Genomic DNA, 27195 nt, shown 5'->3' with positions numbered 1-27195 from the left:
GTCCCGTAGGGTTTAGTGATGGGTCCATTGTTGTTTTCTATGTTTATTAATGATATTGATGATGGCATATCAGGATTAATGTCCAAGTTTGCAGACGATACGAAGGTTGGCAGGGTCATTAATGACATTAATGACAGTACATTGCTGCAAAAGGATCTAGAAAAGATCAGCAAATGGGCTGAGGCAGTAACTGCCTCTCAGCTGACAAATGAAAAGTACTGCATATGGGCAGCAGTAATCCCAGAGTAACGTATCAACAGTGTGGTACTACACTGACAGTGGTCAAAAGTGAAAAGGATCTGGGGGTATTTGTGCAGGCAGATATGAAGTTTTCTGACCAGTGCAGACCGTCTGCAAGAGTAGCTCACGGGTCTTGTCAATGATATACAGGAATTTTTATAGCATGGATAAGGAGGTGATTATCCCCTTGTATAAGGCAATGGTCAGACCGCAACTTGAGTACTGTATACAGGTCTGGAGGCCTCATTTTAAGAAGGATGTAGAGCTGTTGGAACGAGTACAGAGAAGGGCAACAAGATTAGTGAATGGAACAAAGGGTTGCTCTTACGAAGAAAGGCTTAAATTTTGCAAATTAGTGTCTGGAGACTAGGCACCTGCTAGGTGATCTGACTGAGGTGTATAAAGCCTTGAATGGTTTGAGCATGCACAATGCTGATGGATTCTTCCTCTTGCTCAGAATAATTGCCTGAGAGGGCATAAATTCAAATTGAGGAAAGACAGTTGTAGGATAGATGTGTGGAAGTTTGCCTTTAGCCAGCGGAGGTCTGATTGCTGGAATAAACTTCCATCTGTTGTTGAAGTTGATAGCTTAAACAGATTCAAGGCAGAACCAGACAAACATTTGGAGTGAGTGGATGAGTGAAATGAGAAGGGTGTGTTGTGTGTTTTTTGGCTGATGCTTTATAAGCTTGCTTTCTTGCATCATGTGCCCTTGATAATGCTAATGCTGTCTGTCTTCTCCCACTCAACCATCCCTTTATCCATAGCAGCAGCTTACTCTTAATGCCATGTTGCTCCAATTTGTATAGAAGTGTTTAAGGTGCAACAGTATCAAAAGTTTTCCTGAAATCCAAGAACATGATATCAAAATTATTTGTTGCATACAGTTCTTTAGTGGCAACATCGTAGTATCCAATTAAGTGGGTCAGACGAGACTTCCCCTTAAGAAACCCCAGGGGCTCACATCTGGTGAGTATGGGCTTGGCAAACCCAGGGTCCTGAGCTGGATATCACCATTCTTCTCTTTCTTGGTGATTCCTTGCTGCTACTCTCTCTCTTTCTCTCTCTCAGGGTAACTCGGGAATTTGTTTTTGGCTGGTGCAGCATAAGCCTCAGGCTTCTTTGCACCATATGGCTAATAATAATAATAATAATAATAAAAACCCATGCTGTGTCAACTGTAACTGCAGTCTTGTCTAGATGATTCTTCAATGCTTCTTTAACCATCGACTCCATTATTTTCCCTGGAACAGAAGTGAAACTATCAGTCTGCAATTACTCATCATCCCTTTGATTCCCCTTTGTGAATTAGTAATACATTCGCACATCTCTGGTCCATGGTGACCTCCGGTTAATTCAGAGATGCTCTCATAATAATGGCTACGAGCTTGCTTATTTCCTTTGATGCCTCCTTTAATATAACTGGATAAATCCCATCCATCCCTGGATGGGATTTATCAATCCTTGCTCTCAATTATTACAAAATCTTTTAGTTTCCTGTTCGAGTTTGATAAACTTCTCATTCCTTCCCTAAATAACACCTCATGCGTGAATCTAGATGCAAAATACTCATGCAATTTGTCAGTTATCTGAGCAGGATCATCAACTTGTTGTTGTTGTTATTTGGTTTTTAGGAGCATTAGCAACTAAGGCCATATTGCTCCGGGGATATGCGGTGGTCATTCTCTGACCTTTCTGCATCCTCCATATTTGGTCGTCCCCGGTCTAATCAAGAAGCATGCACTACGCACTGCTGCTCCTGCCCACCTGGCTATGGAGACAGCAGGATCATTGGAAATAAAGATGCTTCTGATGCACAGCACATCATATGTAAAAAAAATATTAGCAAACAGTTCTTTGGATCCCGCTAAACTTGTGTTCCGTAAATATTGTTGGAGAAGAAATTGTTGAAGATACACATAAAAAAGGCACCTAGGGTGGATGGGATCTATACGGTTATATTAAAGGAGAAACCATTCTTTAAATAAATCGGCAGTAACCGAAGCTTTTTTATTTGATTTCTAATATACCAGTAAAGTGTTTTTATTTACACCTTTCATTGCATGAGAATTAGAGGATCTATAAACTAGCATAGGTTTTATCATGTAATCTTCTATGGCCCTCTAGGGGTATAAGGTCTTCACTTTTAAACACTGCACATAAGTAACGTTACACAATCTTTTGATGCCTTAAACCCTGGTGCAGTTTTCTCTATTTTTGAAATAAAAATATTCTGTTGGACATTTTTTTTTCCACCAAAGAGCTGTCTCTTTGGCATTGAAAACTTAATGTGGTGTGTATCTGTGAGCTTCAATAATTTTTTTGAAATTCCTCTACATAGGCCACTGTAGCCGAGTGGCCAAGTGGGAGGATGCTTAAGTACACGTGCCTTGAGTGACCAGGGTTCAAACCAGTGGCTGCTAAATACAGTGCTGCTTCTTGTATTCTCTCTCTATGTTGTGAACTCCTCTGACCGTGTGGTCGTCTTGGAGTATAAACTGAAAATTTATTTATTTATTACTTCTTGGCAGCTTCATTATCAGCCAATTTTCTTTTCTTTTAAATCAATTATTGGCGCTCAGAGACGAGTTGTCATATTTGTGGAAATGAAAGATCCTGCAGCAACAGCAGTTCTAATTTTCTGTTCATTTTTCGTTATGGTCCGGATTGCTGCTTCATTTAAATTTCAACTTCTTGCAACATACGATACCTTTTCCCCCCTTTTAAGATGATCCAAAATTTGTATCTTTGATTCTAGAGAAATAAAATTTCTTTCAAGAGGTGCATTTTTATTTTCTTTAGGCATAATTTAGGGATTGAATTTAATTCACAACAAATAAATTATTCTAGTATGGAATAATTTATTTGTTGTGAGAACAAAGTTTAGTAAGAACTTTGTTCATACCTGGAAAAATTTATAAACAATCAAATAAAAACCATAATAACCTTACAAAAAACTTAAAAGTCATGAACTGCACTCTTCGAAGTCACAATTTTTTATGGCTCAAACAAGCACAAGTTCAACAGCACAGAACCTAACATGGGGATTTCCCAATAATTATTTATTTATATATTTTTCTGCATAATAACTAGTGAGTCAACAGTGGGGATTTACAAAAAAAGAATAGAAATGTTGAAAAATTACATCCAACATAATAGCAGGTTTTCGCCACACAAAAGCTCAAAAATACTGTGTTATTTGAGGTTTGCTGCAATTTATCAATTGTGTTAGAGTGAAACCGTGTTGTAGAAGTACCATATTATATGGGAGTTGCCTGTAACGGTATCTCTGGAAGACAGCAGAGAAAGCAAAAAAAAAAAAAAAAAACAAACAAAAAAAAAAAAAACAGTATTTTGAACCGTGGCGTACTAACAGATTTTATCTGTTAATACGATACAGTAAATTTCAAAATCTCCATTGGCAGCAGTAAAATATGTTATTTCTGCTCATGCAGATTTTGAAATTTTATGTTTCTGTTTTTCAGATAAGGAGTGTAATTGGTTTATTTTTATCGCCCCCGCTACCTTTACTTTACCTCCTGTACATTGATTTTATCTGTCAATTTCTTTTTGATGCAACCTGTTTTCTACTAGTTTCTTCTGTTTAAGTTACATGCTCATGTACTTAACATGCCAACTGCTGCAATGCTAACTTGATACACAGGTGCCACAAACTTTGTTTTTCTGTTATTATGGCACTTAACCTCAAACTACCTACTTCCCTACTTGTGCAATAGTTGGGATATAGTTGAACATGCAATCAGAGAGCTTTTGGCATAAGAAAACCTCTGAGCCTCATTTGATCTGAAGTTAGGATTTGGTTAGATTCCTGGAAATGTCACCTAGAAACAATCTAGTATAGCTATTAAGCTTGTAATTGACTTAAGTTTCAATAAAAATTATTTGGTTTCGCATTTTACGGGATAAAAAAATTGTCCTTAATTAGTACAAATATTAATAATGACAAATGATGCAAGAAAGGACACTTGTAATGCAGCAGCATCATTAAAAAAAAAAAAAAATCCCGATATCACCTGTCCATCCCATCTAATAGTTTGTCAAGTTCTTCCTTGAATTTATTCAAACTACCCACTTCCACAACACTTGACGGAAGTTTGCTGTAACAATCAACTACTTGCTGGTTTAAGGCATCCACACATCTATTCCACAACCAACCTAACCCAGTTTGAATTTATGCCCCCCCCCCCCTCATGTGGGATGCGAGCAAGAGGAAGGATGCCATCAGCATTGAGCTTACTCAATCTATTCAAAGTCTTAAACAACTTTGCCGAACTAAACCCTTTCTTGTTAAGAGGGCCCCTTCTGTTATCCTATCTCACTGCTCTTTCCACCCATCCCAGCAGATCCACCTTCTTCCTCTCATTTACAGTTACTCATAAGCTGGATTTAGGAAATAATTCCAACATAGTTTATTTTAACAAAGCATTTGACTCGGTTCCTCGTAAGAGGTTGCTGTATATGCTTGAACAAGTTGAGATTACTGGTAAGATTCTAAGATGGATTGCTGGGTAGTTGCAGGGCAGAAGGCAGAGGGCTGTGATTAATGGATATTTTTCAGATTGGTGTAAATGTCAGGAGGGGTCCCTCAAGGATCGGTTCTTGGACCACTGTTGTTTCTGATTTTCATAAATGACATCGACGAAGGCATGATGTCAAAATTTGTAGATGACGTAAAGATTGGCAGGGTTGTTAATAATCAGTGCCAAGCAGTGCTCCTTCGGGATGACTTGAACAGACCTCAAAGATGGTCAGAGAAGTGGCAGCTATGTTTTAATGCTCTAAGTGCAAGGTCTTACACTTAGGGAACAGCAACCCACAAATAAATTATACACTTGGTGGGTCAGAATTAAAAACAGTGGAGGAGGAGGAGAGGGATCTGGGAGTTACAATCCAGGCAGATATGAAGTTTTCTGAACAGGCAGCCAGGAAAGCCCATGGTGTCCTATCAATGACTTATTGAATGCTATCCTGTAGAGATAGAGAAGTCACAACCCCACTGCATAAGGCAATTTTAAGACCACATTTGGTATGGAGACCTCATATGAAAAAAGATATTGAGCTTCTTGAAAGGTCCAAAGATGACTTGGATGGCAAGATCGGCAGAAGTACGCCTGTATGAGGAAAGACATAATAACCAAGTGCAAACTACTCCAGTTCAAAAGGACTTAGTTCTATTAGGAGACTCCATTGTCAGGGAAATGGGAAATATTTTTTGTAATAAGGATAGGTGGACTAGAACCAGGGTACGTCTGCTGGGAGCAACTATTACAGTACACTCTCAATTTACCGGGATTACATTAACTGGGACACTTCAACTCCAAATAAAAAAAAAAAAAAAAAAAAAATTCAAGTAACTAGAATAGGCATAAACAAATGTTTTGAAAGTCGCAAATAAGCGGTGTTATAAGTTGTCATTAAATTTTCTGTTTATACTCCGGCACGACAACCAAGTCAGTAGAGTTTACAATAAATCATCAATACAAATATTTATCGTATCTAGTAGTCACGGGCTTGAGCCCCGGTCCATTCAAGGAACACATCACTGGGAGATTATTATCTTGCAAACCCTATCTTCACACCCAGTGCAAAAAAAAAAAAAAAAAAAAAAAAAAAAAAAGGGCCAAATGTTTAGTTTGTTTTAGTGCATCGTGTCGATTGTTGTGTTCCGTTGCACTGCTAAAGGACAAAATTTTGTTTCATTATTTATATCAGGGATGTCGAAATTTTTTTTATAGTAACTATTGTTTTATTTTTTTTTTTGTTTACAAATTGGAAAAATGATGGGCAAACGCAAGGGTTGTGCTTTCAATTAAACAAAAACTTGAAATTATTCAAAAGTTTGAAAACGGTGCATCCATTGTTGGTGACCAAACCATATGCAACATTGTAAAAAATAAATGCGTGTCCAATACACACTACTCGCATATTGGACGTGTGAGTAGTGCATGGCAAGTTTTTTAGTTTTTTATCTATCATCATACTTTTTACGTAGGTTGCTGAACATTTTTCGATACAGTAAGTCCCCGACTTATGTAGCGCCGGACTTATGTTACGTTATTTATATTTTTCTTTTTATATGACTGAATATTTCACCATAATAATGTAAAAACCCACAGCATTCGAGCTATCGGTATTATTGCAAATGCAAAAAGATCGAGTTTACCACCCGTTTATAATGAATTGCACTAACAGATTTTCCCAGTAACCTGGAAAGTGCAAATTGTTTTTATTGTGTTATGGTAGTGACCTCCAGAAATGTGCTTTAGTAAAATGTGAGCTCGCGTGGGGTGATAATAGTGAGTTTTAGCCTTAACCCTGTGAAGTTCTCAGAAAATTTAATTTTGACCGTTATCATGGTGACAACTAAGAGAATAAGTGACAGCGCTACTAGTAAATCTATCAAGAAAAGGAAAGCGATCAATTTGGATTAGAAAATTAAAATAATATGGAAGTATGAAAATGGCCAAACATAACAAGTATCGAACGGAATTCAGATTTGTCAGTGGCAACAGTAAACACAAGTATAAAGACAGAATACGAGAAGTGGCGAAGGGATCGATGGCACCAATGAACTCAACTATAATAACCAAGGCTACGAAATACAAATCAGTTTTTACAGTACAATAACATGCATTTTTTTTCTTCCTTTTATGTTTTCATTCCTTATGTGCTACTCTGGCTACTACACCGCTGTCCCCAGATAAAGTTTTTAATTGAACTAATTAAAAATATATAACTATTTTTCTTCATTCTTCTGAGGATATTATGTGGTTTTTGTAATTTTGGCAGATCGGGGATATAGTAGCAATATTTTATTAGTCATTTCCAAGTTAGTTATGTAAAACTCGACTTAAGTAAGAAGTCCGGGAATGTATCTCTTACGTATGTTGGGGACTTTCTGTATTTTTAGATTAACCGGGAAATCGAGAGCCTACTATTTGTATTCTGTTGGGTATTACTATTTGTGTGAGGACTAATGACATTAAGCATACACGATCTGATGATTTGTTAGAGAAATACAGGACCATGCTGAAGAATTGCAGCAAGTTAGGTCACAATGTTCTGTGTCTGCAATACTGCCCAGGCACAACAGGAGGGATTATAAATTGAAAGCCTTCTGGATTAACTCAAGGCTTGAAGGACTCTGTATAGCTTTTGGGGGAAAAATTTTATCAGCTTGGCCCGCACTTGCAGGTAGAAGGAATCTGTTTTGTAGAGATGGGATACATTTAAACAACCATGGCGGAAGAGTTTTTGTCAGTATTATTGAGGATAACTGAAAGGTTCAGGGAAACTGCTAGTTTGGGGATACAAGGGTAATAAAGATACACATTTATCTGATAATACTGCTTAAAGTAATGCTTGCACATACTTCAAGAGTTACTGTTTGTTACCGCAACAGAACATATTAGCAGGATGTTCTGAGGGCAGAAACGTTTCGAATGAGTGGGTAGCTAATGCCAGGGAAGCGAGCTTAAATAACTTTAAGGATGTGTCAGGGTAGTTAACTGTACAAGAATACTAACTGTTTATACAGTAATGTCAGAAGTGTCATCAATAAAATGAGCGAATTTGAACTGTTGGTTAGGACAAGTAACGCTGACATGATAGGGCTTATGGAAACGTGGTCTCCCCTGGAAATAGCAGATGATGAGTTTCAGTATGGTATGTGCAATGTATTTATGAAAGATAGAAGTGATGGTGGGGTCATGCTTCTTATCAAAAGCAGCCTGAGCACGATGAAAACTTTCCCAGATTAAGACGTTTCATATGCTAGTATAGAATCTGTATGGTGTGAGACAGTTGGAAGCAAAGGTATACTGAGAGTGGGAGTAATCTACAGGCCAGGTGATTGTGAAGATTATGATGAGGGCCTCTACTTGTAAATGGAATGGGCAAGTAAGCATCGATGTCTTATTATGGGTGATTTTAATTTGCTGCTAATTGATTGGAGCAAATGGGAAAGAAACTCCACACGGGGGACAAAATATTTAAATCAACTAGATGATTATTAATTGTATCAACACATCAGGGAAAGTACTAGGGAAAAGAATATTCTAGACTTCATCATCACCCATGAACCAGATGACATAATAGGGCTGACAGTACAGGAACCAGTAGCAGGAAGTGATCATGGAGTTCTATGGTGGACGATGATGATGTGAGAGAGAGAGAGAGAGAGAGAGAGAGAGAGAGAGAGAGAGAGAGGTAGCAGTAATTACAGGCAAAGGAATGGGTTATAATTTCAGGAAAGGAAATTACAACGGCTTAAGATGCTATATGGCCTCTATTAACTGGGTAGATATCTCAAAGAGAGCAAATACAATTGAGTTATGGTATATCTTTAAAACATTAATCACAGAAGCCTTGAATGCTCATCTTTCTATACATTAAAATAATTTTCCTCCTAGTGATATTTATTCAGTCAATGAGAGAAGAGAGAGATGCGGGTTACGTGGTAATACTTAACAAATACTAAACTACGTAAGAGAAGCTTGGTCACATGCTACATTTATCTGACATGACCACGTGGCACCATTCTTGATTTCCATATGTAATGTATTTATGTATTCATCTAAGGAACACACACACACACACACACACACACACACACACACACACACACACACACACACACACACACACACACACACACACACACACACACACACACACACACACACACACACACACACACTTCTGTAAGTATTTAATTTTATTTTATCAAAAGAAGTGAGTACAGCGAGAAGGGGGCGAGGCTCCCTAGTATACCATTAAAAAAAATACTCTGCGAGGAACTTTCCAAGTTCGATGAATAAGGAAGCTGCCAGATTACTTGAGCAGAAAAAGTTACAAAGCAATAAAAAGTACTGAAGCCTATAACAGCTACAAATTGATCTGTAATAGTGCCACAGAAAAGGTTAGGCTGGCGAAGGCAGATTATGAGAAATCACTGGCAGAGTGGGGATAAGGAATTCTTCACATATATAAATGCAAAGAAGAGAAGGGCTACCAGATCAGACCCTTATGTAATGGTTGTGGGATATTATTAGATACACCAGCTGAAGTTGCAGATAAACTCAACAGTTACTTTGCATTGATATTTACAAGAGAAAAACCCATTGTTTCAATGAGAAATTATGGGAGTGAAGTTGAAATAAATGTAATTAACGATGTTGAAATTTCACGTTTATTTAATGAAAAAAATTCAGAGCCAACAGACCAGCAAAGCTCCTGGGGGTGATGTAAGTAAGTGCATTGAACCAGTGAGGCTGGTTCAATGCACTTACTTACATATAAGGGTGGTTCTTAGAGTGAAGAACCTAATATATAAGGGTGGTTCTTAGAGTGAAGTGGGAAATTACCGGCCAGTGGTCAATCTAACTTCAGTAGTGGGCAAAAAAACATGGAGACAATGATCAAGGGTGGAATTCAGGGTCATTTAGATAGAAATGGAATTCTGAAGGATACTCAGGATGGTTTGGTAAAGGGAAAATCATGTTTAACTAATCTGGTTAGCAATTTTGACAGGGTTACTCAAGAGCTGGACTTAGCGAATAATTTCGACATTGTTTATTTGGATTTCAGCAAAGCATTTGACTCAGTTCCACACGAGAGGTTATTTTATAAGCTGGAACAGGTTGGAATCACAGGAAAAATCCTTAGATGGATAGCTGGATGGCTTCAGGGCAGGAGGCTGAAGGCCGTGATAAATGGCTATTCCTCAGATTGGGTTGATGAAGTGGGGTTCCCCAAGGATCAATATTAGTACCACTGTTATATTTGATTTTTATAAATGAAGGGATAGAGGGCATAATGTCTAAATTTGCAGATGATGTAAAGATTGGTGGAGGAGTTAATAATCACTGTCAAGCGCAGCTTCTTCAGAGTGATCTAGATAGACTTCAGGGCTGGCCAGAAAAATGGCAGTATGCATTAATCCTGCAAAGTATAAGGTATTACACCTGGGGAACAGTAAAACAAAATAATTTATACACTTTGTGAGTTAAACTGAAGCCAGTAGTGGAGGAATGGAACTTGGGCGTTATGATCAGACACAAAATTCTCCGAGCATTGTGGACAGGTTGCAAGGATGGCCCATGGTGTCCTATCAATGATTTATCGAACAATTGCTAGTAGAAATAAGGACATCATAAACCCATTATATCAGGAGTGGCCTATTTAATTTGTGATGCGATCTACTTTTTTCCTTCAAAATGTGCCGCAATCTACCATCTCAAAAATTACATTGCAACAAGGTGCACAAATCGAGGGATGACTGTATATTTAAAATTCATCGTGATCGACCAAAATTAAATCCGCGATCGACTCGTTGGCCACCCCTGCATTATATAAGACTATTGATAGACCACACCTAAAGAAAGAAATCGAGCTTTTTGAAAGGGTCCAAAGATGGGCAACTCGCCTTGTGAGATCCAGTAAAAGGGCATCCATATGAGGAAAGACTTTGAATATGTGAGTTGCAGCGACTGGAAACTAGGCACCTTAGAGAACGCTTGATTGAGGTGTTTAAGTCTCTGAGAGGTATAAGTAAAATGAATGAGGACAAAATTTTCAGTTATAAATAATTCTAGAACTAGGAGCATAATTTCAAGTTACTGGGGGAGATGTTTGGACTGGATTGCAGGAAGTTTTATTTTAGCCAGCAAGTTATAAATTACTGGAATAAGTTACCTATGTGGGTGGTAGAGGCTGACAGTTTGGGGAAATTCAAAGGCCAGCTGGATGGCCTTTGAATTTACTTAATTACTTAGTGGAGGAGGGAAACGCATAGATTGTCTATTTTCTTTTCTCTTATTAATTATTATTATTATTTTAAAATTTTCTTCTTATTATTTTATTTTATTTATTTATTTTTTTGGCTGATGCAGCATATGTCATAGGTTTCTTTGCAATATGTAGCCATTGCTAATACTAATACTAATAATAAGACTCCGATTATGTGGTCTATAGAGCTTGGCAACCAGGCACCTTACAGTTGACCTGATTGAGATTTATAAGGCTCTGAGTGGGATTATAAAAACGAATGAAGGTGGAATTCTCACTGTTCTAAACAATTGGTGTGGTACTGCAGTCGCGGTGGAGTACAGTTGTGCCTGACAAAGCTCTGCTTGATAGTATACATTGGAACTGACTGACTGCGACTTTGTGAATTTTGGATTTTTGCAAGTGCTTCATCATGGATTTTTCGATTTTAAGGACAATTACAGATGAACACAACTAAGATAATTCAGGTGAGAGTATTTATTTGCATTGGTTTATTCTTATTTTTGTATTTTTGAACTTTTTTTTTCTCCAGCACGATTGCTGTAGTGCTAGCGGCCTTATTGGTACAATCAGTGACTTGCTTGCACTTCTAAAGTACTAGGATTTTGATTATTTTACTGTTAAAACTACCTGCATAGATCTTATTTTGAACCAGGAATGCAAATCTAACCGTGGATCTAACTTATATTTAGTTTTTAAAGTAAATTTCTTTGTTTACTGCGATTTTCCCTCCAAAAACGGAAAATTGTGTTTCTTAGATTTAAATAGGCCTACGCTTCTAAAAAGCATATTAAATTGTTCTTCTGCACCTAAGGAATGACACCGTAATAAGAAATTGGCCGTAAAAGACCAGAATTTTGTAGAAAAAATACAGAAAACAGGAAATATATATGACTCTGATACAGAGGATTTCCCAAACACTGAAGTGTTAAGTGAGCATATTAAGGGGGGAAAAACCCTAATAACAATGAATATACCAATACAAGGGCCAAAAATAGGGAGGAATCAAGTGGAAATTAGAGAAAATAAGGAAAAAGACACCACTGAACAAATAGAGACGACAGAGGAAGAGAAAAAATTTGAAGCAATCAATGAGATAGAAGACTCAATCAGACAAATTAAGGAACTAAAATTATACTTAGACGACTTTCTACACAAACAAACTAACAGGATAACATCTGCAATAAGGCTGCAGATTGTAAACTGCTGGACTGCACTGAAGCAAAGGGTAAGAGTTAAACACTGAAAATAAAGTGTTAAGAACAAAGGTGGACACAGTGACTGAGGAAAAAAATAATTACAAGGAAATGAATTCTGTAACCTATGTCCAAGTAACTAGAGCCAACAAGACTGAAACAACACAATCCAAACAGAATAATAAGGAAAAAGAAACACCCAAGAACACAGAGACAAATATAGTAATCCTAAAGGCTAAGACACTTAAACTACAAATCAAGTGAGACAGTAAGAGACACTGTAATAACAAAATATAAAACCACACCTGAAAGACATCAGTCAACAATATAAGAAACAATTGTGTTCTACTGAAGTGGCTAACAAACGGGACTTAAAGAAGATAGAAACAAACCCTGACCCCAATATCCTGATTTTTGATTTAAAAGTCTACCCCTGAAATGGAGTTGATGACATATATTTCAAAAACTTCAAGGAAATAATGAATATCAAAGAATCTGCAGAGCAATTTCAACTAAAAACAGCCACAAAGAGCCAAAAGAAAGAAAAAAAAAAAAAAAAAAAAAAAGGCCAATTAAATATTATAGCAGGAATTTCTTCTAAAGTATGAAACACTGAAAAGGACAACAGAGAATCTATGCTGATTGGAACAGTCATAGATTCAGGGAGCATTTCCCTGTACAGAAATTCTTTAATTGCCATAAATATGGGCATATTGACAGGGACTGCGGCCAGAAACCCCTTTGTGGCCACTGAGCAGTCAATGGCTGTGACCTCAAAAATTTCAAAAACAGGAATCGACAGCCAATGCATTGATTGAACCAACAGCAATGATGAAATTAATAAAATCTAGGACCAACTATGGGCTAGATTGAAAATATAAATGTGATCAGGGTTCTAAACATCACCAGGGTCCTTAGCTGGACATCATCATTCTTCTCTTTTTTGGTGATTCCTTTCTACTTTCGACTCTCGGGTAACTTGGGAATTTTTTTTTTGGCTAGTGCAGCATAAGCCTCAGGCTTTCTTGCATCATACGACTAACAATAATAATAACTAGTGGGCTCCGCCCCTGCTCGCCAACCCCCGCACGTGCTTTTCTATGTAATATGTAGTGGTATGATGGAGTAAGTCAAATCTTTTCTACGTAAAAGACACACCTATTGAAACGCACTAATTGATATCTAATCTAATATATAAAACAAAATAGAAAGTGTAAGAAAAAACTACAAAAGTAAAATTGTGTGAATGTTGAATGAATGAAAGTTATTATTAATTGCATGTTCTACCTTAGCCTCTTCACTGAACAGACTGATGGCTATGCATGCCCTCAGGGGGGCCCATGGTTATCCAAGCTGACACCATGCTGTAGCTTTTCCTAGCTGGTATGGTGTGGGATGCTGACAATGACATTGGCCATTAGGGTAACCTCCAGGCCAGTGTGGGACAGAGCTGCAAAAAGCACACTCCATCTCTTTCTCTATGTTCTTTCATTCCCACCACCTGGGATGGTTGAGTATCCTTCCCCACCCTGGGTGGCCCCTACACCTACCAAAGTGGTTCCCCCCTGAACTCTTCACCATCTTTATATTAATAGGTCATGGCTGCCTAAAGGCAAAATTAACCTCATAGGGCTGATTGATGACCCAAACTGAACCTGTGGAGAGAGAGTGAAGACTGGGCACACATTCTTTATGACATCCCTAGAACCCACATAACAGCAGAAATTGGTCCCTTCCCCAAGGGACAAGAACACAACAATTATAAAGTTGTGTCACATTTCATTGAAATGTGATTTGAAATCATATTTGAAATGTGAAGGAATACCCAAAGATGGGCAACCCAGCCTACCCAGCAGCCATACAATAATCAATAGTCAAAAATGTCCATGTCTCCCACCACGCCCAGATGATGACATTTAAACTGGCAGGGTAGCTGTATCAGCACCCTGACAGATAACTAAATATGAGAAACTGGATTAACTAGGACTCAACCCCCAATTACTCTGCCAGAGTAGGGGACCTGGGGCCTCTTAATTTAATAAGTACACATGCAGGGGAGGGAGATATACAGGCAGCCAGGGAAGCAGCTTAGCTGAAAAATATTAGTAAGCTAGTAGCAAGGGAATGCAATGTAGAATGAAAGAGTGGGAAAGATTGAGTGAATGGGCTGGACATTGAATGATAGAATGAAATAGGAATTGCAGTGAAAGGAAATGAATGTTAATTTTGAGGAAAGAGAGTGACACAATAATGGAGCAAGAGAGAGAGTGAATGAGTGAAGGAATGAATGTACTGGCTGCATGAATATATAGTTAAAAATAATTTATTTAGCTGAAAATACTAACACAATCTGATCTATATACTGACAATACCAAAACACACACTGTACTCCTTCCTGGCCTACAGAGTAATGCAGCTGGGGCTGCACTGCAACTGAAAAATATTAGTAAGTTGGAGTGACTGAGGAGTGCAGAGCAAGAAAGAAAGAACTGAATAAATGAAATAAATGCCAGAAGAATGAATGATAGTGTGTCTGTGAGTATGAAAGAACACAAAACATATACAATTAGATATAAGTAATTGCTAACCAACTACTCTTATAGATAACTCTCTCATAATCCTAGTTATCTGATAGTATGAACCAGAGCTATAATGCTCAATACATTCTAAGTTGATATCAATATTCGTAAAAGAATAAGTTTACCTCAATATGATAGGTAGAACACTTCTGTATGATACTCTCCAGAAATTAAAACAAAAACAATTAAAAAATGGAAAATCTTACATTACAGTAAGAAATAATTAATAATAGTTAAAAATCAAAAGAACACAAAAATCAATTTAATGCAATTCAAAATTAGGTAAAAAATTATAACGAAAAAAATTGCACAACAATTTTCCTTCCTGAAGTTGAAAATGCTTTTCGACCGTACGTCTTGATCACAGGAATGAAAATTACTGAATGGGGTGAGCATGGAACTTAAATAAGGATTATTTGTCTTCGTACATGCGCGTAAAGGACCATGAGTCGGAGATTAGATATGGCCGGCAAACATTAACAGAATTCTCATGTAATTTAATTTCGACGGTTTGTGCAATTAAGTCTCATATAATTACATTGGACACCAAGTATTTTGGCCTTGTTAAAAAAAAAGTATGTTTTTTATTAACGGCACGAAAGGCTAATTCTGACGCTGCTGATTGAGAAGCACAAACTGCGGCCGCATGTTGATTAACACGAAAATTCAGAGGAAACCACATAAAACCCCAATAAGACAAGTCACAATCACCGCAAGAAATGTTGTAAATGTTGTAGGTCATTTATTTGTGTTGCGAACGAGGAAAGGACTGAGTGATTGTTCAGTATAGTGTGTAATTTCCGTATTGGCCTGGCTATCTTTAAAGAATTTGTTAAGTTGTTTGTGCCACTGTTCAACATATGGGACAGAAATAAAGTATTTTTTGTTATTACTATTGTTGGTTGGTGTATTTTTTTGTATTCTATCCTTAGCTTGTACCCTAATTCTGTCTATTATAGCAAGTGGGTAACCCCTGTTTAAGAGTCTGCTAGTTAATATTTATATTTCTGAGCCCAAGGCAGATTCCATCGCTGAATATTTATAAGCATTGAGAAATTGATTAAAGATAATCGATCTTTTGTATGTGAACAGGTGATAGCTATTACAACAGAAGTGTTTGTAGGTTTACGATAGATGTTAAATTGGATTTTATTTGTGTCCAGAGTAAGAATGAAATTTAGAAAATTTAATGACTTAGTATCCGTATTCTCTCTCTGCAATGTAAATTTGTCCAGAATGAATATTATTAAATGAATGTAAAATGTCTTGGATAGTGCTACTATTGGTAATGACCAGAATTTCGTCTAAATACCCCTCATAGTATGTGATACAGGGTAGAAAAGGCGTCAAATGTATATGTTCAATCGTTGAGAGATAGACCCCTGATATTAGGCCGCTCAGGTTTAATCCCATTGGAAAAACCAAAAATCTGTTTGTATACTGTCTCGAAAAGTGATATAGTTGGCTTCAACTGAGAGTTTAATTAAGTGAAAAATTTCCTTAATAGGAAGCTTCATATAATTAATCAGTATCGAGTTATTATTTAACATATCCCAAAGAATATGGTGGGGTTGTCGTCGAGGAGGTAAGACGTGTAGAGGAGAGCAGCATTTGATTGTTTTGGACGAAGGCATTCCCAATAACCCTTTGTGGACTAATGTTATTAGTGGAGTCCCACAGGGTTCGGTGTTGGGTCCACTGTTGTTTTGTATATTTATCAATGATATTGATGAAGGTATATCAGGCTTAGTATCGAAGTTTGTAGATAATACAAAGGTTGGCAGGGTTGTTAATGACAGTAATGGCAGTGTGTTACTGAAACAGGATCTAGAATATTTGGGCAGATGGGCTGAGAAGTGGCAACTGAAGTTTAACATTGAAAAATGCAAAGTACTGCACATGGGTAGAAGTAACCCTAAAGAAATGTACCAACTGTGTGGTACTACACTTAAGGAGGTAAAAAATGAAAAAGACCTGGGAGTAATTGTGCAGTCAGATATGAAGTTTTCTGAGCAATGCAGACAGGCTGCCAGGGCAGGTCATGGGGTGTTGTCAATGATATACAGGAATTTTGTTAGCAGGGAAAATGAGGTGATTGTTCCTGTGTATAAAGTGTCAAGCCAATGGTCAGGCCAAGCCTTGAGTACTGTGTGCAGGTCTGGAGGCCTCATTTTAGGAAGGATGTAGACTTGCTTGAGCATATACAGAGAAGGGTAACAAGATTGGTGAGGGGGAATGAAGGATCCTCTTACCAGGAGAAGCTTAAGTTCTGCAAATTGCAGCAGCAGCTGGAGACTAGGCACATGCGAGGTGATCTGATTGAGGTGTATAAGGCCTTGAATGGGTTGAGCATGCTGAATTCTGATGGGATTCTTCCACTTGTTCAGATTACGAACCTAAGGGGACATAAATTGAAATTGAGGAAGGACAGAGGTAGAATAGATGTCCGGAAATTTGACCTTAGCCAGCAGGTAGTTGATTGGTGGAACAGACTTTCATCTCTTGTTGTGGAAGTTGATAGGTTAAATAAATTTAAGGAGGAACTGGACAAATATTTAGAGGGGATTATTTTGTAATTTTTTTTTTTTGGCTGATGCTGCATAAGCTCATACGCTTGCTTTCTTGCATCACATGCCACCACTACTACTACTACTACCCACGTTTAGAATTGGCATTTTCCAACGTGGAGAAGAGGAAACCAAAGGTAAGCATTTATGACTGCAGTTGAAGAGTCACACGTAAGTGTTTTTCTTGTTCTAATATTAGCCTATTTACACATTTCTTACTCATTTGCGTTGTTTTGCGATCGCCATATGGCTAGCAGTAGCAATTGTGCAGTAACCACCTACTATTTTGTCAAGGCTCAGAACTGTGGAAATAATAGAAATATTACTATTATAAATGGTGAAACAGCGTTTATCTATAATACAGAGTACATTAATATACTTTATTTGGGGATTTACACGAAATTAAAATAGTTTTCTTTGCCATAGAACTAGAAATTCCAGAAACTTCCATCCCCCACACAATTTTAAGCGTTAATATCTCTAGTTATTCTGTGAATTTTAGCACAACTTTAGTATCGCTGGACAGCTTCTGATGTCTTCTAACATCTTATAAGCTATTAAGATACAGACACTCCAAAAAAATGCAAAAAAAAAAAAAAAAAAAAAAAGTGCGAAAATACGCAAGACGCCGAAGAAAAACCGGAACTAAAAATGCACTAGTAACAGACATCGATTGCAAAACGCAGGAAAACAGCCTCGCAGGCAAAACTAATGACAAAATAGAAAAATGTCCATCTGTACCTCTTAGTGCTACAGGAAATAGAAAGCCAAAAACTCGAGAACCAATCGAAATGCATGAAATCCTGGGCAAAGAAGTTGTAGAAAAGCTGGCTTCTATTGCAAACATAAAGGACCCAGTAAACCAAACAGTAGCTACCAAACTACATTTGGAAGACCTCATCATTGCTAGCAGAATCACAGTTGCAGTACGCTTACAAATAGTCCACTAGTGGAAGATATAAGACAGCACAGTGAACAAACTGAAGGTAGAAAACAAAGTGTTATAAGCCAGAGTTGATGCTTTAAACTCTGAAAAGGAAGCATATATGTACAAACTTATGCACAGGCTGTTGGAGCTGCCACAAAGATAAGACTTAACCTAAAGAGAAAATAACAAGGACAAAAAAGACTGAACCTCACAAAAAGGATGCAAATGTAATAATATTAAAGGCTACAGAGAAATCCTCATTAAAAAGTAGTGAAGTCAAAGAAACAGTACTGACTAAATTGAAACCTCACCTGAAAGAAGTGAAAGTTAATAGCCTTAGGAAAACCAGAAACAATGGTATTCTGATTGAAACTAAAGAGGATATAAAAACTATACAGGGACATCCTGAAATCCAAAAACTAGGATTACAAGCTGAAAAGCCAAAGGGTAGAAACCCAAATATCATTATCTTTGATATGCCTAAGACCATCCCCATGAAAGAGGTCATGATGGACTTTTATTATAAAAATTTCGGTGAACAATTAACCTTAGATGAAATGGTTAAGGAATTCCAAATCAAACACGGAACAACAAATAAAAAAAAATGGCCAATTAAGTCTCACAATGGCATATTGTGAGACTTTCTCCAAGGGCATGGAAAATCCTAAAAAAATCAGCAGAGAATCTATACTGGCTGGACCAGCCATAGATTCAGGGAATATTTTCCAGTTACAAAATGTTACCACTGCCACAGATTTGGTCATACAGCCAGGCAGTGCCAGCAAAAAGACCTGATCTGTGGCTACTGCGCAGTCACTGGCCATGACTGTAAAAACTGTAACAGTAGATCCACACAACCTAAGTGCACTACATGTGTTGGCCAAAATAGACTTTCACTACAGTCTTAGGGACAATAATTGTCCCAGCTATCAAAAAATAGTAAAACAGCTTAAATTGAGAACCAATTATGGGCCTTAATTTAAACCAGACTTGTGACAGGGCTCTAAAGTTGATCCAATTAAATGCTCACAGAGCACGTACAGTTGTGGATCAAATCAAGTTTAAAGCAGAGGAAAATAATATAGATATCCTGATAATCCAAGAGCCATATACTCATCAGGGTAGGGTTCAGGGATACCCTAGAACATACAGAATAATAGAATCTTCACATGAAACCTCACTAACAGCAATAGTAATTAGAAATCCTTATCTTACAGTTAAAAGGTTAACTCTCTATGTGTCCCATTAGATGAAATGGTTAAGCAGCAGTCTGTGCACAAATAATTAGTCAAACAGGATCCTTTCATGTTGTATCACTCTACTGTAGGCCAGGAGAGGATATAAATCCCAGCATTCATTATCTACAAAATGTACTGACAGTTCTTCCAAATTCTAAGATAATAGTCTCCATGGATGCCAACTGTCGGTCAAGCCTTTGGCACAGCCGTACACTTGACAGACCAGGAACACATAATGGCCAACTCCTAACAGACTATCTAGCTACTATTACCTACAGGTAACAAATAGACCTCACAACCTACCTACCTACAGTAGTACACTGTGGGAAAGTGATATAGATATAACTTTAGCCACTGCTTCCATGACTGGCCATGACTGTAAAATTGGTCATATTTTGGATTTCTCCAAGAAGCTTGGACCACCTCAGACCATAGGGTTATAACTTTTACCTTAGAGAGACAAATAGACAGCCAGATACAGCTGCCTCAAGATATAATCAGATATAACTTAAAGAATGCCAACTGGCAGACCTTCACAGGTGAAATCCAAAACCAAATAGAACAGCAGCAGACTCAGATCCATAACACCTATAGCCCAGATGAACACAACCTAAATGTCGCAATTATGTTTAAAAAAAAACATCCAATCTAGCAATACCCAAAAGAAAACCGAAGAAAAATACTGTGACCTAGGGGTACCCTGAATTTGATATACTCCGGTGAAGGGTGCACCAGGCCAGAAAACACTTCCAGAGAGCAAAGGCAACTTGGCCCCAGAATGAGGTTGATGCTCTGAGAGATTCCTATAGGAATCTCAGAAACTCTAATATACTGCTCTAATAAGGACAAAAAAGAAGGAATGTTGGTGGGTCTTGGTGGGGACATCGGGTAATGCCAACCGTTGGGGTGTGATGTGGTGAACTCTACAATTAAGGTAGATGGAACTGCAACTCACACCTGGGCAGACTCTGTAAATAACATTTTTTTTTTTTTTCTGGTAGTTGTTGGCGCATAGGCTTCTGTGGCCATAATGCACCTCCCAAGGTTTTTGCAGTACTTTGATCTAAGCCCGAGGACGGAATTGAACCCGCGACTTTGGGTTGCCAGGCAGGCACTTTACCCACCCGGCTAGCCCGGTCGGCATAAATAACATATTAGATCATTTATTCCAGTCTGAGAACCAGAGGTTAACCCAGGCTCAGAGTGACATAATGGCCAGCAATGAAAATTATAGCAATATGTTAATAGAACCACCCTTCACCATCGAAGAACTTCAAGCAGCACTCTTAAAAACCAAAAACAATAAGTGCCCTGGACTTGACTTAACTGAAATAGAAACCATTAAAAAGTTAGCAGAAATTTCTCCTGATACTCTACTGAACTTATTTAATCACTGCTTGGCTGAGGGTTTGTTCCCACAAGCATGGAAACTGGCTATAATTAAATTAATCTTAAAGAATCCGGGAAAAAAATCCTACTTAACCTAAATCATACAGACCTATAGCTTTATTGCCTGTTCTAGGAAAAATAACGGAACGCCTACTCCTCTATAGGCTTAATTTATATTATACTGAAGCCAACCTAAATTCTGAACAGCAATTTGGTTTCAAGCAAGGATCCTCGACTGAGGATGCCATGCACTATATCCTAACAGTAAATAATAGTGATCAAAAGTACACGCTGGCAATATCTATTGACTTCGCTGGTGCATTTGACACCTTCTGGTGGCAAAGTATCCTCAGAAGACTACGCAAGACAAATGTACTAAAAAATCTATATCAATGTATAAACACATACAGTAGAACCTCACTAATTGGTCACCTTTGAGACCAGAGGGGTGACGAATTAGTGAAATAGACCATTTAGTGAGGGAGTAAATAAAAAGTCAATTTGCAACCGTAAAAAACTAGGAATTATTTATTTAGATTAAATTTTAATACATATACAGGAATATGTATTAAAATATGAAACCTCACATAGCGTGGTTTCAAGCAGTGCAGGTTTCGCTATAGCACGGTTTACAAATTGAAAAAAAATTAACTGCGTTACGCACCAATACATTTTATATACTGTATATGTATGTATTATAATGCCAGCATGTAGGCCAATGCGTTATGGATTCAAGGCCATGCTGACTGTTGTCGCAACTCCCATTATATATGGACTCTGCTAGCATTCATACATTAGTAAACACTCTAGATTCCGAGTGGTGAGGTCGTTGACTATGCAAAAGCTGTACAAATATTTTTCGCTGTGTATTTTTAATAAAGATTCTTTTTTAAAAACGTTACACCTTTATACGCAAATATGAGTGGAAAGAAGAAATGTAATGGCGCCGAATGTTCTTCTAGATCCAAGCATTGAACGAGGTACGAAAGTAAGGCAGGCATTGCAAAATGACACTCAATGTTATAAAGAGATGTATGCAGATAAAAAGAAGGAAAGAAACTGTGCAAACTAAGCTGATCAGTTATTTTTCAAAATAAAAATATAGTTCATACTTTTTGTTTGTTTTTGGTATTGTCGGTGTTTTTCAGTAGCCATGTTATAAATTTGTCGTAGTAAAATTATTTTTGGCATTTCTGCTTCTTCTTGGCATTCATACCAATTGATATCTTTCAGGGATTGACTGGCTTCCTTATGGGAAATGGTAGATATTGTGGGCCTGCGTCTTCTTCATCTACTACTTCAGTAGTCCCACAGAAAACGGCAGTTGAATGAATAAATGAGGAAGATGAAAAGTTGGTTCTGTGGGTTTGAAGTAAATGGATGTTGGCTGGTGGTGGCATGTGTTCGGACTGTTTTGAAAGAGAGAGTGGGAATTATAGAAGCCAATTCAGAAGAACAGTGCCCATGGAAGTATCTGTAGAAGAGGCATGCAGCAGAAACAGTGCGTCTATGAGAAAGCGAGTGGAGAGACTCTGTTAGAGATGAACCATTAATTAACCTAACTGCTCTCTTCTGAATGGAATCAAGAAGCCTGAGGGAGGTTTTGGGGCACCACCCCAGATGTGGGAACAATATTCCATGGCAGGGCGGATTTGCGATTTATACAGAGTGAGCAGCTGTTTGGAAGAAAAGTAATGCCGAGAGCGAAAGAGAAAACCAAGTTTTTTAAATGCAGAGGAAGCAATATTTGTAATGTGCTTGTGCCAAGAGAGATTAGAAGTCAGGGTAATCCCCAAAAGAGATATATCATTTTGCCTAGAAATCGGAGTGTCACTAAAGATAAGCATAGGAGCAGAAGAATCCTTTTTGCGAGATATAAGACAAGACTGAGTTTTAGAAGGACTGAAATCAACTAAGTTGACTTTGCCCCACTGGAGAATTACCCGAAGATCGGCATTTAAGGAATAGGTAGCAGATTTTCGAGAAGTTGAAGCTGATTGAGCAGGACAAGGTTTCTTAAAATGGAAAGTGGAATGCAATGTGCTATCATCGGCAAAACTATGGATAGGATTTCCAGTCAATGGAAGGTCATTAATATACAAGAGGAAAAGAGTGGGGGAAAGAACGGAACCTTGGAGAACACCGGCATTAGTGGAGAAGTTAGAAGACAGAGAGCCATCTACCATCACCCTCAGTGAGCAATCAGAGAGAAAAGTGGATTAACCAATTACTAAAAACAGTTGGCAAACCATAAGATGGAAGCTTGTTTAGAAAACCTTTATGCCAAACGCGATCAAAAGCCTTTGAGATGTCAAGAGCAACTACTTGTGTTTCACCGGACCTTTCCATTGAATTAGTCCATAAATGGGTAACATAAGCCAGAATATCACCAGTGGATCGACACAGACGGAATCCATACTGGCGATCGTTGATCAGACGGAAGGTTTCTAGGTAGTTTAGGAGTTGGCGTTAATTGATTTCTCCATTACTTTAGAAAAAGTAGAAGTAACTGCAATGGGACGATAATTGGATGGGAGGGATTTGTCACCCTTTTTAGGAACTGGCTGGATATGAGCAAATTTCCAAGCAGAAGGAAAAACACCTTTGGAATAAGAAAGTGAAAAAAGCGGCAAAGAATAGGAGTAAGTTCAGGAGCACAGGTTTTGAGAACAAGTGGAGAAATACCATCAGGACCTGGAGCTTTCTTAGCATCAAGATTCATCAAAATCCTTCTGATATCCTTTTGACGGAAGACCACAGGAGGCATTGAATGGAGCTTGTTGGGAATGGTGGGAGGTGTTTTACCAAGATCATTAATACATGAGCTGGAAGAAAAATGGGATGCTAGCAGGTCAGCTTTATCCTTGGCCGAAGTGAAAACAGAACCATCTGGTTTGGACAGAGGTGGGAGCAGAGATGGGCAAAAGTTGCGACCAATAGCTTAGGCAAGAGACCAGAATGCTCGGCTACCATTAGGGCAAGAAGCAAGTTTTCTACTCTTAGCCTGTTCAAACTCTAGTTTGGACTGATTAATAACTGGTTTACAATTGTTGTGAGCTTTGGTGTAGGCAGAAAATGAAACTGAAGAATTAGAAACAAGCCAATTACGATATGCAATGTTCTTCTCTTGAACAGCCTTAGCACATTTATTGGAAAACCAAGGTTTAGATAAAGGACGAGATTTTAAAGTGGAGTGTGGGATAAAGGATTCCATTCCTGCAAGAATAATTTAACTGACACGATCTGAGCAAACGTTGACATCAGAAGTTTTGAAACAGTAATCCGACCAAGGAAAAGAAGAAAAGAAGTCTGGCAGGTCATCCCATTTTGCATTCTTGTAATGCCAAACAACACGAGGTTGGGAATAGCCATGAGATATAGGTTCCATTGGAGAAGAGACAATCACCAAGTTGTGATCTGAAGTGCCTAAAGGACCTCTCACTTCGACTGTACTTAGAAGGGTTGTTTGAGAGAAAAAGATCAAGCGTATTGGCTGTATGATTAGGATTGTCCGGTATTCTTGTAGGTAAATGAACAATCTGTGCTAGGTCATTAGTAATTGCAAAAGCCTCAGCATCTCGACCAGCTGGGTCGGTGTGACTAGAAAACGGAAGCCAGCTGAAGCTGTGAACATTAAAATCACCAAGGAAAATTACCTCACTGTTAGGAAAGTTGGACTGGAGAAAGTCAAGTTGCAAAGAGAGGAAGTCAAAGAGCTCCAAGTGATTAGTGGAGTTGGAAGAACGGTAGAGACAACAGATGAATTTGACACAATGAGGTAGAGGGATTTTAAGCCAGAGAAGACCAAAGAGAGGAGATTCCAAATTGCCAAGTCTCTGACAGGGAATATCAGAATGGACATATGCACAAGTACCACCTTTGAAGCGAAAGGAATCATACAGAGAATAATTCGGGCACCTGAGATGAGCAGTAGTTGAATCAACCGATAACTGAGATTCTGTCAGAAAAAGTACATGGGGTTTGGCAGACTGCAAGTGGAAATGGACATCGTTGAGATTAGAACTGAGACCACGTATATTTGTGAAATGAATTAGGAAGTGCTTGGGAGGTTTAGATCTTTTCACAGATAAGCTTGCTCTATTAGTTTGACAATTCATGGTGTATTCAATAGTAAGAAAAAGTGGGTGGGACATGTTGTATGAAGTAATGAAATTTTTGGATGTGGCGTACACGTGGTAAGAATATACCCAGATCCTTGACATAACGTGGCCTCGACAATGCTTCCCACATACACACTACTCGGACTCCCTCCAGTCACTATCTGGCAGAGTAGAGGTAGCAAGATTATATACTAGCTGATCCGGAAGCCTCCTAAAGAGTTACCAACAGTTTCGGTCCCGTGTAATAACTAGCGGTCGGCCTGCGAACACCATTTTAGAGCTGTACCCTCGAAATGTAAGGAATATTGGATCTCGCCATGACGTTCAACATAACCTCAAAAGTCATCAATCATACTGCACGATGGAAGAGATAGGGAAGGGGTGACCGGAACTTAGCTCTAGAGACTAAACATGGGTTCCACCACTTCAAGTCTCCAATAAGCAAAGTGCTGGTATTTCACCGGTTGATGAGAGTCATTTACCACCTAGTACTGCCTGGTAACAGTGTTGGCTTGATCGTTGTTGTGAATACCACTTAAATACAGCTTCTTCCAGTAACACTTCTTTTGGCTTTTTTAATGTCTCTCTAATATACTGCCTTTATCACTTCCCACATCGAATTTTAAAGGAAATGTCTTTATAGATTCTTTTTGTTTTTTAATATCTGACACAGCCTGTTGGCCAATATCAAATTCTTCAGCAATTTTTTTTTTCCAGGAACACCATTTTCAAGTTAATGATAGTTAAAGTAAAGTATTTTCTTTTTATTTCTTTAGAACCCATAATTATATAAAATATGTTAACTTATGTACATATATATACGTATAAAGTACGCAAATGAAGTAATATAAGCAATAGCATTCGTCTGAGGCTATTGCTTATATTGCTTCACCCTCCCCCAAATCCAGTGCCCGGACAGAGCTGAATGAAGAGTTGAGTGAATTAAATTCTTTCTCCCCCTCGCTCCCCCAGACAGGATGATGGGCAGATGGCTCCCCCGCCCATCCTAGCAGACACCATGCAATGGTTACTTAGCCAGCGTGGTGTGGGATGCTGACACTGGCCAGCATGGCTTGCCCCCCTAGCCAGTGTGAGACAGAGCATCAACACAGGAACCTCTTTCCCTATGATCCTTCATTTCTACCACCTGGGTTGGGTGCACTCTCACTCACCCCCAATCCAGGTGGTTCCCCCATGGCAGGATGGGTATTGAGTCCTGGGGCCCTCTTCTGTCCCCCCTTTCAACCGGGTGGACACCTTCACTACTGCCTCCCTCCTTTCACTCTATCACTTTAACCCCCCACTTCCTGTCTCTCCACTACTATCTTGTACCTTCACTTTTTTTTTTTGTTTTTTACTGGGTTCTCCCTGTAAAAAACCCTGTGGTTTCCTTAAGGTTTGCCTAGCCATATAGAACCTATAGTGTACAGTGGCTTTTTTATACTCCCTACCGCCCGGCCCACCTCCTCATTGTGCTGGATGGTAAACTAGAAGTTTTTGTGTGAAAACACAGGCCCCAGGCTAAGAGGCTAAATGAACAATACAACTCCACACTAATACTCATAACCTACATAAATCAGGCCTTTACAGAGCTTTGTATTAATCACACTGCCTGATCCAGAGTTGGGGGAACCCTGGAGCTGCATTACAAATAACACTATATGTTCTAAACTATCTGAGAACTAGGGCTCATTAATTCAAATTACAGGACTTGTGGTTTAGATTAGATTGTAGGAAGTTTTCTTTTAGCCAGAAAGCAACTTGTTCCAGCCAGATAGCTGGATAGCTGGAACAAGTTGCCCTCGCAGGTAGTTAAGGCTGACAATTTTAATGAATTCAAAGGTGTACTGGATACTGTGAGGAGGGAAGCATATAATTTGTGCTTTCTTATCTACTGGGTTGTGCCATTTTTTTTTTTTTTTTTTTTTTTTTTGGCAGTGCAGCAAAAGCTTGTGGTTTCCTTACACTATATGGCAAATACTATTACTATATTTTGAGTTATATGAATTTTCAATCACTCTGTTCTTTTGTTCTTTCATAAAAGTAGATAATTTATTGGAGGATTGTGCACAGTAGCACAATTCCACATTCTAATTTAATGTCATAATTAAAATACTGCTAAAAACTT

General features: G+C 38.3%; 1 protein-coding gene across 1 annotated transcript in view; it reads right to left on the bottom strand.

Annotated features, from left to right (window-relative positions):
• LOC150085870 (mediator of RNA polymerase II transcription subunit 13-like) overlaps positions 1-27195 on the bottom strand; it is a 554522-nt gene that overhangs the window by 360443 nt on the left and 166884 nt on the right. The window lies entirely within an intron of this gene.

Source organism: Mastigoproctus giganteus, chromosome 5, assembly GCF_048544385.1.
Source record: "Mastigoproctus giganteus isolate SK-2022 chromosome 5, ASM4854438v1, whole genome shotgun sequence".
In the NCBI taxonomy this organism is placed as follows: domain Eukaryota; kingdom Metazoa; phylum Arthropoda; class Arachnida; order Uropygi; family Thelyphonidae; genus Mastigoproctus; species Mastigoproctus giganteus.
The sequence above is the reverse complement of the archived record's forward strand: the minus strand, read 5'-3'. Positions and strand labels throughout refer to the sequence as shown.